This window comes from Lynx canadensis, chromosome A2 (assembly GCF_007474595.2).
Source record: "Lynx canadensis isolate LIC74 chromosome A2, mLynCan4.pri.v2, whole genome shotgun sequence".
Lineage (NCBI taxonomy): Eukaryota > Metazoa > Chordata > Mammalia > Carnivora > Felidae > Lynx > Lynx canadensis.
In genome coordinates, this window is record NC_044304.2 from 11,457,018 (window position 1) to 11,469,206 (window position 12,189).

Sequence of the window (12,189 nt, forward strand, 5' to 3'; positions counted from 1 at the left end):
GAATACCTGTTTATGTTCAGCATCCAAGTCCTGGGAAGCTCCCCAATGGGCCACAGGAGTTAAAAAATCCTGACTCTATGGGGCACCTGGGTGGTTCAGTCGGTTTAAGCGCCCAAACTTTACTCAGGTCGTGATCTCATGGTTCTTGGGTTCGAGCCCCGAGTCGGCTTTGTGCTGACAGCTCAGCGCCTGGAGCCTACTTCAGATTCTGTGTCTCCCTCTCTCTGCCCCTCATCGGCTCACGTTCTCTCCCTCTCTCTCAAAAATAAATAAATATTAAAAAAAAATTTAAATCCTGACTCTGTTCCCATTAGCCTGTGTGACTTTGGGCAAGTTACTGCCTCTCTCTGGGATTCCAATTTGTTTTTTTTTTTTTTTTTTTTTTTTTTTTTTTTTTTAATTTTTTTTTTTTTTTTCAGTTTATTTTTATTTTTGGGACAGAGAGAGACAGAGCATGAACGGGCGAGGGGCAGAGAGAGAGGGGGACACAGAATCGGAAACAGGCTCCAGGCTCTGAGCCATCAGCCCAGAGCCCGACGCGGGGCTCGAACTCACGGACCGCGAGATCGTGACCTGGCTGAAGTCGGACGCTTAACCGACTGCGCCACCCAGGCGCCCCTCCAATTTGTAAAAACAAAGTTCTTAACCTCCCTTTCCCCCTCAAAATCTGGTAAAAGCTATGGCTCCAGGTGTCTCCTGAAAGATGAACTCATGCTTTTGCACATGATTTTTAAGGGATTTAACGAGCCCCAAAGTCCAACGCTGGACTCCCTTGGGAAGCTTGGGAAGGGGGCATAGAAAGGCTCCTGGAAGAGGGGGCTATTTAGCGACTGGGTTTTGAGGGATAAATAGGATCTGTCTGGCAGGAAAGGGCATTCCAGCAGAGGAAACAGCTTTCGGGCATTTGAGGGAGGGAGGAGAAATAATCACCCCCGTTTACACAACCTTTGCCACTCAGTCCCTCCAGGGCGGCTATGCCCGGCCAGAGCCACAGGCTACTTCCCCTCCCCCCCCCCCCCCCGCCGGGCTCCTCCTGCCGCTCTCGCGCCCCCCTTTGGTCGGAGCGTTATATTGCAGCCAGAGGAAAATCTCAAGTAGGGAGGGCCGCTAAGTCAGCATCCTGCTGGCTCAGAGCCCTGCGCGGCGCCACCTTCCCCCCCCCCCCCCCCCCCCCCCCCCGGAGGAAAACCGGAAGTCCTCCCAGTGGCCCATCAGGTCCAGCACGATCTGTCCTGCCACCTCCCAGCCCTCGTCTGCTCCCACTCTCGCCCTTGCTGTCTCTGCTCCAGCCTCACTGGGCTCTTGGCTGTTTCTTCAGGCACAGTGAGCCTCAGGATCTTTGCACGAATTGTGCCCTCTGCCTGGAACACTCCACCTCCAGTGAAACCCTTCTCTCCCTTCCCGTCTCTGCTCAAATAGCACCTCAGAAAGGCCTTCCTCATCTCCTTACCTTGCTGGATTTTCCTCCATAGCACATGTCACATAGAATAACCTTTTTGCTTCTGTATTTCTGGTTATGCTTTCTTTAATCTCCAGAAAGCAGGGATGTGCATTGTAAAACAACGCCTGGTCCTCCCTGGGTACTTGGTGTTTGTTGAATGAGTAGGTGCTGTGTGTCCCCTGGGGCTGGGGAAAAGGGAGGAAATTTGAAAGACCCTGTCTACCTGCCTAGAGCTCACAGCTAAAGGAACCATTCCAAGAGTGATTTGATTGTGACTGAGGACTCCCAGGGGCTGTGGCTGCATCCAGTGTGGGCTTAAACTGAACCCAGAAGTTAGGGAAGCCCTCAAAGAAAATGGACTTTGAGCTGACACCTGAAAGATAAGTAGGAGTTAGCTGAGCAGGTGAGAGGGAATAGAATTCCAAGCAGAGGGAAATTTCAAGCATGTGCAGCAAGCAAAGCCTTTGAGGGGAAAGATAACCTTGACGGGTTTGGCAAAATGGTTCAAGTGGCAGTGAGTAAGAGTGTGGTGAGTGACGAATTGGAAGGAGTTGTTTGCTCCACCATTCACCCCACACCCTGGAACTGCTCTGGTCTTTGTTTCAAGTCTCTGAATTACCTTTTGCCTTGTCTCCACCCTTCTGCCCCCTATTTTGTATCCTGGGAGGCTGGCTTGTATGAATCACTCAACCCTTGCCTTATGGCTTCTGGTTGGGTTCCGCCAATAGGGAGCCACAGCAGGCATTGGAGGGAGGGAGGAGACTGAGGTCCGGGTATTAATATCTGATCTCCTCTCCTGTGTGGTCCATGCAGGCTGGCTGTGTCCCTCAACCAACAACTCCTGCCAGGTAGTCCTCTCTCTGCACATAGCCGTATCAAGTCCAGGTTCCAGCAACTGCTTTCGCCCCATAGCCCCCGCACCTTCGGGGTGGTAAAGGTTCTGGCTGCGCTGTCTTTTTGAAATAGTACTTTTGTTACTCTCTTTCCAAATTACCCCATTTGAGTGTTCTGTTTCCTGCTGGAACTCTCTCTTATTTTATTGGGGTGAAATTCACGTAATATAAGTTAACCATCTTAAAGGATGTAATTCGGCGGCCATTGGCACATTCACAAATATTGCTCAACCATCACTTTTTGCCCAGTGGCAAAATTTCCATCGCCCCAAGAGGAGGCCCTGTACTCATTCTCCTTGGATACAGCCTCACTCCTCACAGCCCCCCCCCCCCCGTCCATCCCTAATGTACTCACCATCTCTATGGATTTACTGATTCTGGAAATTTCATAGAAACGGAATCATCCACCTTTTGTGTCTGGCTTCTTTCACTCCATCACATCACTGTGATGTTTTGGAGTTTCGTCCATGGTGTAGTAGGTCTCAAGGCTTCATTCCTTTTTATGACTGAGTAACGCTCCCCCGCACGGACGGGCCCCATTTCCTCAGCCCCTCATCTGTTGATGGACGCTGGGTTGTTTCCACCTTTGCGGGCATGCGTGTACGGGTGAACATGCAGGGACATTGAGTCCCTGTTTTCGATTCTTTCGGTTACATACTTAAGGAACTGAGTTTCTGGCTCATATGGTAATTCCATTTTTAGCTTTTCGAGGCACGGACTGATTTTTCATAGCGGCTGCTTTCCCGGAAGTCTGCCGTGAGCTTCTGGATGCCCAGGAAACTGCCTTCCCCTCACTCCCGCCATGTTCCTCCTTGGTCCACTTGAACACACTTTTCTGGTACCGTCTCCCTAATCTGGCCGCCGCCCCCGTGTCCTCTCCTCCCACTTAGGTTGCTGTTTGTTGATTGCTGCCAGGCTGAGGATTCTGGTGCCTGGGAACCGCAGAGCCCTGTCCCTTCCTAGGGCCTGGGCCCTTTGACCTCTGGGCACAGGCCAAGGGGATTGTTCCTATCACCACGCTTCCTCAACCTCCCAGATGTGGCTCATCTCCTGCAGCTCCGTGCTTCTGCCTATCCTGTCTCTGAACGTAGCTGTGATTGGTGCTTCTGTCTCCCCATTCTCCTCTCTGTCCACCTCCTCCCGAGGGACCTCACTGACCCGCCCACTCCCCCCCAGGCATCCAAGTCTTCCCAAGACAGCTGACTCAGTCAGAGGTGCACTTCTCAGGTTGGGCCCAGCCGCCTCCCGCCTCCCGGTGCCTCTCCTTGGCAGACAGGATTTCTCAGCTTCAGCACTGCTGACATCTGGGGCCAGATCATTCCCTGGGGGTGGGGGGTGGGGCCCATCCTGTGCCTTTAGCAGCATCTCTGGCCTCTGCCCACTAGCTCCTCCCCCTCCGCAGCATGACATCAAAAAGTATCTCTGGACATTGCCAAACGTCCCCGGGGGGGGGGGGGGGGAACAATCTGCCTCAGTTGAGAAGGGCTGGGATAGCCCAAATCAAAGCACAAACCCAAAGTGCGGTTAGTTGTCTAGCCCGTGCTCTGTGCCAGGCATGGGGCTGAGGACCCTGTAAACACCACTTCATTTCGTGGTCATCTCCTTCATTTTATCTGTACAGGGACAGAGGCTTCCGGTGGCCACGTGACTTGCCCAGGGTAACACGGCCAGGGAGCCTACTGTGGTCAGTGCCTCCTCATTCCCAGGCCCTTCAACTTGCTTCTCCTTCCTTGTCCCCATCTCTCTGAGGGCAGGGAAGCTGGGCTGACACCCTCTCCTCTCCTCCTCTCCTCCACTGTTGCCCGGAACCTCACATCCAGCCTGTTACCAATGCAGACGTTCCCCACATCCTTAAAAAATCCACATTGCCCCCCAAATCAATAAACTCCAGTGTTCCTTAAAACAAACCCATTAAAGGGGGCTCTTCTCCTGCTCAGGCACCACCCATGGCTCCCCATTGCCCAGATCAACACTCAGCCACTTGGACTGGCTTTCAAGGCCCTTCCCAACCATGCCTGCCCTCCTTCTCACCTCTCACATCCCAAGGCCAGAGAAAGCCACCTGCCCAGCCACACCCTTGGGTTTCTCTGTGCCCAAGCCCCACCCCCTCTCCTGCACCTGTTGAAATCTAACCTCTCCCTGAAGTCCCAGCTCAGATGTCACATCCTTCACATAGCCTTCCCTTCTGCCTCTGTCCAAGCAGCAAAGCTTCAATTATTTGTATTGTCTCTTCTTCACTTAGAAACACCGCCCCCTCTCACCCTTACAGAGGGCCCAGCACCTAATGAGAGAACACTACTGAACCGAAGAGGGTTAAAGACTTCAGCCAAGTTTACCACCTGCCGGGATAAGGGGGCCTCTTACACTGGCTTTAAAATTCCCTCCTTCAAGTTTTCAAGTTTCGAGCCCTCTGTGTCTGGTTTTCTGGGATTTATGAGAGATTGGTGTGCTAGTATTTCCCAAAGTTGCATTTAGGAATCTTCCATTTTTGTCTTAATCCACCAGACAGATGGCTTCTGATGTTGAAATTTGTCACTCAATCATCTGGCACCACTTTTGTGCCATCTACCTGTTACTTTTTTTTTTTTTATTACTTAATACTTTTCTTTCAGTGGTCTTGCTTTCGAGGCTTTTTTCTTTTTTCTTTAAGTTTTGTATTTATTTACATAATCTCTACACCCCACGTGGGGCTCGAACTCACCGCTTCAAGATCAAGAGCCGCATGCTCTTCTGACTGAGCTGGCCAGGGGCCCCTAAGCCTTATTTATTCTAAAGCAAAATGTGTACAATGATCATTATATCCACAAGGCTGTAGATTTGATGTCCAGGGTGACTATTTTTTTCTTCTTCTACGAGTCAAAACAAATCTCTCAAATAACATAAATACATCAAATAGAAAATGAATAGACCCACCTTCTCCATGTGCTATCTAAAATTACTAAGATACTTTGTATCATGCTTTGGACACTTGTATCAGACTTTGGGAATGAGCCAGAGTATCTTCCGTGTGGTTCAGACTTGTGAAAATTCATGTATTTATTCACTCACTCGTTCATTCTTTTCTTCCCCAGCTTTATGAAGGTAGAACTGACAAAGACAAATTTGAGGGGTACAACGTGACTCAACATTTATTCTTGTTTTTCAGGTTTCAGCCGGCCACCTGACACCCAGGTCAAATAGCAGCATCCCCCTCAGCCCCGTGGCAAAAACCTGTTACATGCCTTCCCTGGTAAAAATTTCCTGCTGGATATGTTTTCTTTATTTTCTGTTTTCTCCACTTCAGCTTCAGATCCACAACGACAAGGATTTGGGCTGTTTTTATTCTCTGCCATATTCCCAGCCCCTAGAACCACACTTGCATCTTTCAACAGCAGGTCCAGGGGCGCCTGGGTGGCGCAGTCGGTTGGGCGGCCGACTTCGGCTCAGGTCATGATCTCACAGTTGGTGAGTTTGAGCCCCGCGTCAGGCTCTGTGCTGACAGCTCAGAGCCTGGAGCCCGCTTCGGATTCTGTGTCTCCCTCTCTCTCTGTGCTTCCCCCATTCACGCTCTGTCTCTATGTGTCTCTCAAAAATGAATAAACATTAAAAAACAAAGAACAAAAAACAGCAGGTCCGACCCGCTGCACGGATGTATTCCAAGCGCCACCTAGCCCGGCACCAGCTGATCCTGGGGACTCACCCTCAAGGAGACCCTGGTCTCAGGGGGGAGTCAAAGCCAGCTAAAGCAGGACTTGCCTGATTGAAGGTTGCTTGTGGATCGGGTGGGGAAGCCACAGCTTTCTCTGAACTAGGGCATGCTGAACATGGAATTGGTGGTCAGGATTTGCTGGTGAGGAAGAAGGCTGGAAACTCCATGGTGGCTAATAACGGCAGTCAGCACTTACCTAGCACTTACTGTGTGCTAGAATTCAGAAGTGCTCCCTACACCTTGAAGCAGGGTTTCTCAACCTCACCACTATTGACATTAGGGCTGGATCATTCTGTCTCTCTCTCTCTCTCTCTCTGTTTTTTTTTTTTAAATTTTTTTTAACGTTTATTTATTTTTGAGACAGAGAGAGACACAGCATGAACGGGGGAGGGGCAAAGAGAGAGGGAGACACAGAATCTGAAGCAGGCTCCAGGCTCTGAGCCATCAGCCCAGAGCCCGACGCGGGGCTCGAACTCGCGGACCGCGAGATCGTGACCTGAGCTGAAGTCGGACGCTTAACCGACTGAGCCACCCAGGCGCCCCTCTCTCTCTGTTTTTAAATAGGCTTCATACCCAGTGCGGAGTCTGACGCGGGGCTTGAACTCACGATCCTGAGGCCAATACCTGAGCTGAGATCGAGAGTCAGATGCTCACCCGACTGAGCCACCCAGGTGCCCCAAGATCATTCTCTTTGGCGAGGGGCCATCCTGTGTGTGCACTGTAAGGTGTTTATCAGCATTCCTGGCCTCTACCCACTAGAGGCCAGCGGTACCCCAGCATCCAGCTGTGATGGCCAAAGTGTCTTCAGACATTGTCAGATTGTCTCTTGAGGGACAGGATTGCCTTGGGTGTCAACTGTTACCCTAAAACATTACAGCAGTCTTCTGAGGTGGGTACACAGTGAGTGACCGATAAAGCCACCCGAACCCTCTGCCTCCAGAGTCCATCTCTGCCCATAGTGTTATGTGGCTTTGACTGTGGCTGTGACCCCTGGCCCTGTCCTCTGAGAGTCCAGCACAGCCCCATGACCAGACTCCCCACCTGGTTGGCCCCCAAAGCCAGGAGGGGATCACCCGTTGTCTGTAACAGGATCAAGAATTTATTTCTGACAGATCGAAAGGCTTTGGAATGGTCATCCTGGGGAAAACAGTCTGAACTTCCTTGCCCTTTCTTCAGTTTCCTTATGGTTCGCTGTGGTTTTAGCTTTGGAACTCACTGAGAGGAGGGCGATGTCTCCTTACAGCTTCAGGCTTCTCAGTGTCTGGCCTGGCTCCTGCCTGAACCCAGCCAGTCGTGCCTCTCCTCCAGCTGCCAGCATCTGCCTTAGTTTCCCCAGATGAGCCTGCAATTAAGGTCGGAGGCTTTGATCTCTCTAATCTCCTGTGGCGTTTTAAAATTTTTTCTTTGACAGATATTACCTGGGTGTCCAGTATGCACAATGCCATTTGGCCCTGTGGAGGCAGTGGAGAGCCAACGGCCAGCTGTGATTCCTCCCATCTGTCTGCCCACTTGCCCAGATCAGTCACCCACCCACCCACTGACCCAGACACGGGTATCTCTTCCAAATCCGGGGCGGGACTGACCCTGTCTGGATCTATCTGGAGCAGATAAACTGGCCAAGGACAACATCTCAGTGGGATGGTCGAGTTGGCTGACGGTGGGTGGGTGGGGGTGAGAGGAGCAGGACCAGAGTCTGGTGCGGCTTGTTGAGGCTGGAGGTCTTCCTGGAGGAAGAGGCTGCAGCTGTCAGTAGAGCCCCAGGAGGGTGGGTTGAATCCGGAGGGAGCAGAACGGCTGGCTCCCCAGGGCCGATGGAGCCTCAGGGTTGCTGGCTTAGGGACCCCTGTCCAAGCGTGGGAGCAGGTCCTGACGTGTGGGCTTTGAGGGTGCTGGTGCAAGAGGAGGGTGTTAAGGAGCGGGCCTGAGGGGGGATCTGGGCACTAAGTGGGGCCAGGCATGGGCAGAGGGGCAGGGAGTGTGGTGGTTTGGGGATGCTGGGTGTTCAAGTGTTTCGCTGTCTCTGTCTGCGTCTTTTTCTCCATCTCTCCACCTGTCGGTCTCTCCATCCCCGGCTCTGCGTCTTTTCCTTTCCGTCGCTCTCCACGCACCCACGACTCTGTCTCTGGTTCTCTCCGTCTCTGGGGGCCTAGCCTCGGTCCCCGCCCAGAGGCTGGCGAGGCCGGGGGCGGGCCGGGGGCGGGCCTCGCGGCGCGGCCGGGCGGGGTTAAAGGGCCCGGCCGCCGGACGGCGCGGTCAGAACCGAGGTTGCGGTGCGGGCGGATCTGGATCCCGGATCGAGAGGCCGAGGCCGAGACCCGCGAGGTGAGTGCGCGCGGGGGGTGGTAACCCGAGGCGCCCGGCAGGCGCGGGTGCTGGCAGCGGGGACGCGAGGGGCTGCGCGCAGCCCGCCCCGGGAATCCCCACGACCCAGGCGGCGGCGGCGGCGGGTCCCAGAGGCTCCGGATGGGGGGACGTGGGCGTGTCCCCGACGGCCGCCGCTTTTGGGCGCAGTTGTTTTGAGCGCGCCCCTCGGAGTCCTGGGTACATCCTTCTCCCCGGGTTTCCGTGATGGGAAGGGACCTCAGGAAGAGCCCCCTCCCCATCAGGACCTCTCGGGCGGATCCAGGCCCTGCCCTGTGCCGCAAGGCGGACCGGAGTCACTCCACAGCGTCTCCCTCAGGGACTTTACGCTAGTGATCCGGCTGCCTTCACCGTCCCTCTCCCCACCCGTGGCAGGCGCAGAGCCTGAAAAGAGGAGATGCCCTCCTGGGCCCCCAGAGTTGGCTGTGAGGGTTGTGTGAGCTCCTGCGGTTGGTACCAGCTGACGTTTGTTGGATGCGGGAGGGGTGTATGCTCCCTGGTGTCCAAGGGGCTGGCCGTCCCCGCTTGGACCACGTGAGGCGGCTGAGACCTGCCAACTGGGGAGAGTCTCAGGCTGGAGGTGGGAGGGAGGCCGGGAGACAGTGGGGGAGCTGGGATTTGAACAAACCGGCCCTGTGTGACCCCAACATCCTGTGCACTTTCTAATGGCCCCGGCCTCTCTGTATAGCCCAGCTTGGGTTTCTGAGCGGTAACATTAGCCCTGGACTGGTGTCCAGTGGTGACCTGGGCTTGGATGACTCCGCAGACGGAGAAGGCGACCCCCTCCCGCCTCCCTGGCAAGCCTTGGACCCCATTCTCCAAATCCCAGATGACTGGGCAAGCACTAACGAATATGGTGCCAGCCCCAACAGCAAGGAGAGGCACCTTTGATCTGGGGCTTGCGGTGTGCCAAGCCCTGAGCTGAGCACATTAAAAATGTGGCATTGTTATCAAAGCCCTGTGAAGTGGGTAATACAGTTCCTGTCTTACACGTGAGGAAATTGAGGCTCAGAGAGGTGCAGACATTCACCTGAGGTCACACAGCTCTGAGGTGGAGCTTTATGGAATCCTTTCCGAGGCTCGTGTCCAAGTGCTGAGATGGTGGGCAGAGGCAATTGCAGTTCTGGGATGGTCTAGATGACTGGTGGTTTGTAAACTTCTTTTTCTGTCAGGATCTCCTTTGGGCCGAGGAAGCTGTGGGCGACAGCCTACAGTGTGCCCACAGCTGCGGTGAGGCCCTCCTTCCCACCTCGATTTGCCAGCTTGGCTCTGCCCTCAGAACTGCTCCTGCAGTCCCTTCTCCGAACCCCAGAAATCTGGGGTAAGCCCCCTCTCAGCTCAGACTTCTAGGGTCTGGCACTTTGGGAGAATAGGAGTCTCTGGGGTCAGGCAGCTCTTTGGCATAGAGAGGGTGTTTGGTTGGCATGAGCAGGGAGAGGAGGCAGGCTGTTTTGACTACTGGCTTCCAGAGTGAGTGAAGGGCAGCGCTAGGATGTGGGGCAGTGGAGCCAGTGTTGGGTGCTTGGATGACAGGTGGGCCCCAGGACCTGCAGTTCAAGGAGAGGCAACGTGTGATTTCTGGTGGTGTGCGTGTCCGGGGTGTGCGTGTGGGGGGGCATGGTCGTGTCCTGCATTCCTTCTCAGGAGCCCACACACCTTGTATGACAAGTCCCTGACTGGCGGCCGGGCTAACCTGACAAACCAGCGCTCCTTGGGCGTGGGCCACGGAACCAGTCGCTGGCTCCTCCGTTTTCAGATAATGCTGGCCCCAGCAGGACAGGCGGGGCCACCTCTGCTGGGGTGGGGCTGCTGGGTGCCCTTGCCTGGTGTCTGATGCTCTGAAGTTTGCCAGCCTCTCACTCAGTTTGCATCCTGAGAGTGTCCGCTTTGCGTTTATCTCGCTCCAATAAGCTAGGAAATAATAGAAGCAGGAATAATGGCTAAAATCTTGCATACCGCCTACCAGACCTCATCTCACTGAAGTGTCCCAAGCAACCTTTAAGGGGTGGCTCCTGCTACTGTTAACCCATTTCACAGATTGGCACATGGAAGCTGGGGGTGGGGACTAGACTACTCAAGGCTGCTGACTTGGGGGAGGCGCAGGGCCGCGAGTGGGACCCAGGCTGGTTTGAGTCAAAGACGCACATTTGAAAATTTTTTTTAATACTTATTTTTGAGAGAGAGAGAGAAAAAGAGTGAATGGGGGAGGGGCAGAGAGAGAGGGAGACATAGAATCGGAAGCAGGCTCTAGGCTCTGAGCTGTCAGCACAGAGCCCGACACGGGGCTCAAACCCACGAACCGTGAGATCATGACCTGAGCAAAGTTGGGTGTTTAGCCAACTGAGCCACCCTGGCGCCCCAAAGATGCACATTTTATTTTTTATTTTTTATTTATTTTTATTTTTTCAATATATGAAATTTATTGTCAAATTGGTTTCCATACAACACCCAGTGCTCATCCCAAAAGGTGCCCTCCTCAATAGCCATCACCCACCCTCCCCTCCCTCCCACCCCCCATCAACCCTCAGTTTGTTCTAAGTTTTTAAGGGTCAAAGATGCACATTTTAAAAGACGATGCAATCGGGAAACAAATTTTCATTTTATTTTTAATTTTTTTAAGTTGAAGTGTAATACAGGGGGTATAGGGAAGTGCACATTCTACAACTGGGCAGTTCAGGAGTGTTTGCGAATTGAACCCACACATGTCACCAGCACTCAAGTCACGAAAGGAAACGACTGTCTGAACCCCCAGAACACCTTCTCCCCAATTAAAGCATCTTAATTCATTTTTCATTAATTTCAAATAATTAACTTTTTTAAAAAGATTTTTTTTTTTATCTTTTTAGGTAATCTCTACACCCAACGTGGGGCTCAAACTCACAACCCTGAATCAAGAGTCGCATGCTCTAGCCACTGAGCTGGCCAGGCAACCCTCAAATAATTAACTTTTTTATTTATTAAAAAAATTGTTTTAAATGTTTATTATTATTATTATTTTTTTTTGAGAGAGAGAGAGACAGAGACAGAACATGAGCAGGGGAGGGGCAGAGAGAAGGAGACACAGAATCTGAATTAGGCTCCAGGCTCTGAGCTGTCAACAGACAAACCATGAGATCATGACCTAAGCCAAAGTCGTCGGACACCCAACTGACTGAGCCACCCAGACACCCCAAAATTAAAACTTTATTTTATTTTATTCTTTATTTTTTAATGTTTATTTATATTTGAGAGAGAGAGGGAGAGGGGGAGAGAGAGAGAGAGAGAGAGAGAATGAGAGCGTGTGCATGAGCAGGGGAGGGGCAGAGAGGGAGGGAGACCCAGAATCCGAAGCAGGCTCCAGGCTCTGAGCTGTCAGCACAGAGCCCAACGCCGGGCGTGAACTCACCAACTGTGAGATCATGACCTGAGCTGAAGTTGGATGCTTAACTGACTGAGCCACCCAGGTGTCCCTCAAATAATTAACTTTTAAACAGAATTTATATTTTAGAGCAGTTTCAGGTTTACAGAAAAACTATGCAGGAAGTATAGAGTTCCAAAACATCCATCAACTCCCCACACTTTCCCCTATTATTAACATCTTCCGTCATCTTCTGTTAGGATGATATGTTTCTTACAACTGATGAGTCAATGTAGACACATTATACTTAACCAAAGTTAATAGTTTACATTAGAGTTCATTCTTTGGGTTGTACAGTCAACTGATTCATGTTTATATTTATTTATTTTTTTATTAAAATTAAAAAAAATTTGTTTAATTTATTTTTGAGACAGAGAGACAGAGCATGAGCAGGGGAGGGGCAGAGAGA

At 52.2% G+C, this 12,189-nt stretch overlaps 1 protein-coding gene across 2 annotated transcripts in view; it reads left to right on the plus strand.

Annotated features, from left to right (window-relative positions):
- Positions 1–7,935: 7,935 nt before the first annotated feature.
- Positions 7,936–12,189, plus strand: part of LOC115505467 (cytochrome P450 4F22) — a 30,608-nt gene continuing 26,354 nt past the window's right edge. Inside the window, exons 1-3 of one of the 2 annotated variants that reach the window (XM_030303117.1) lie at positions 7,936–8,344; positions 9,556–9,562; positions 9,598–9,704. The gene's annotated coding sequence lies outside the window, so the exon portion shown is untranslated. The remainder of the gene's footprint in view (positions 8,345–9,555; positions 9,563–9,597; positions 9,705–12,189) is intronic. The other variant, XM_030303124.1, reaches the window with a different exon arrangement.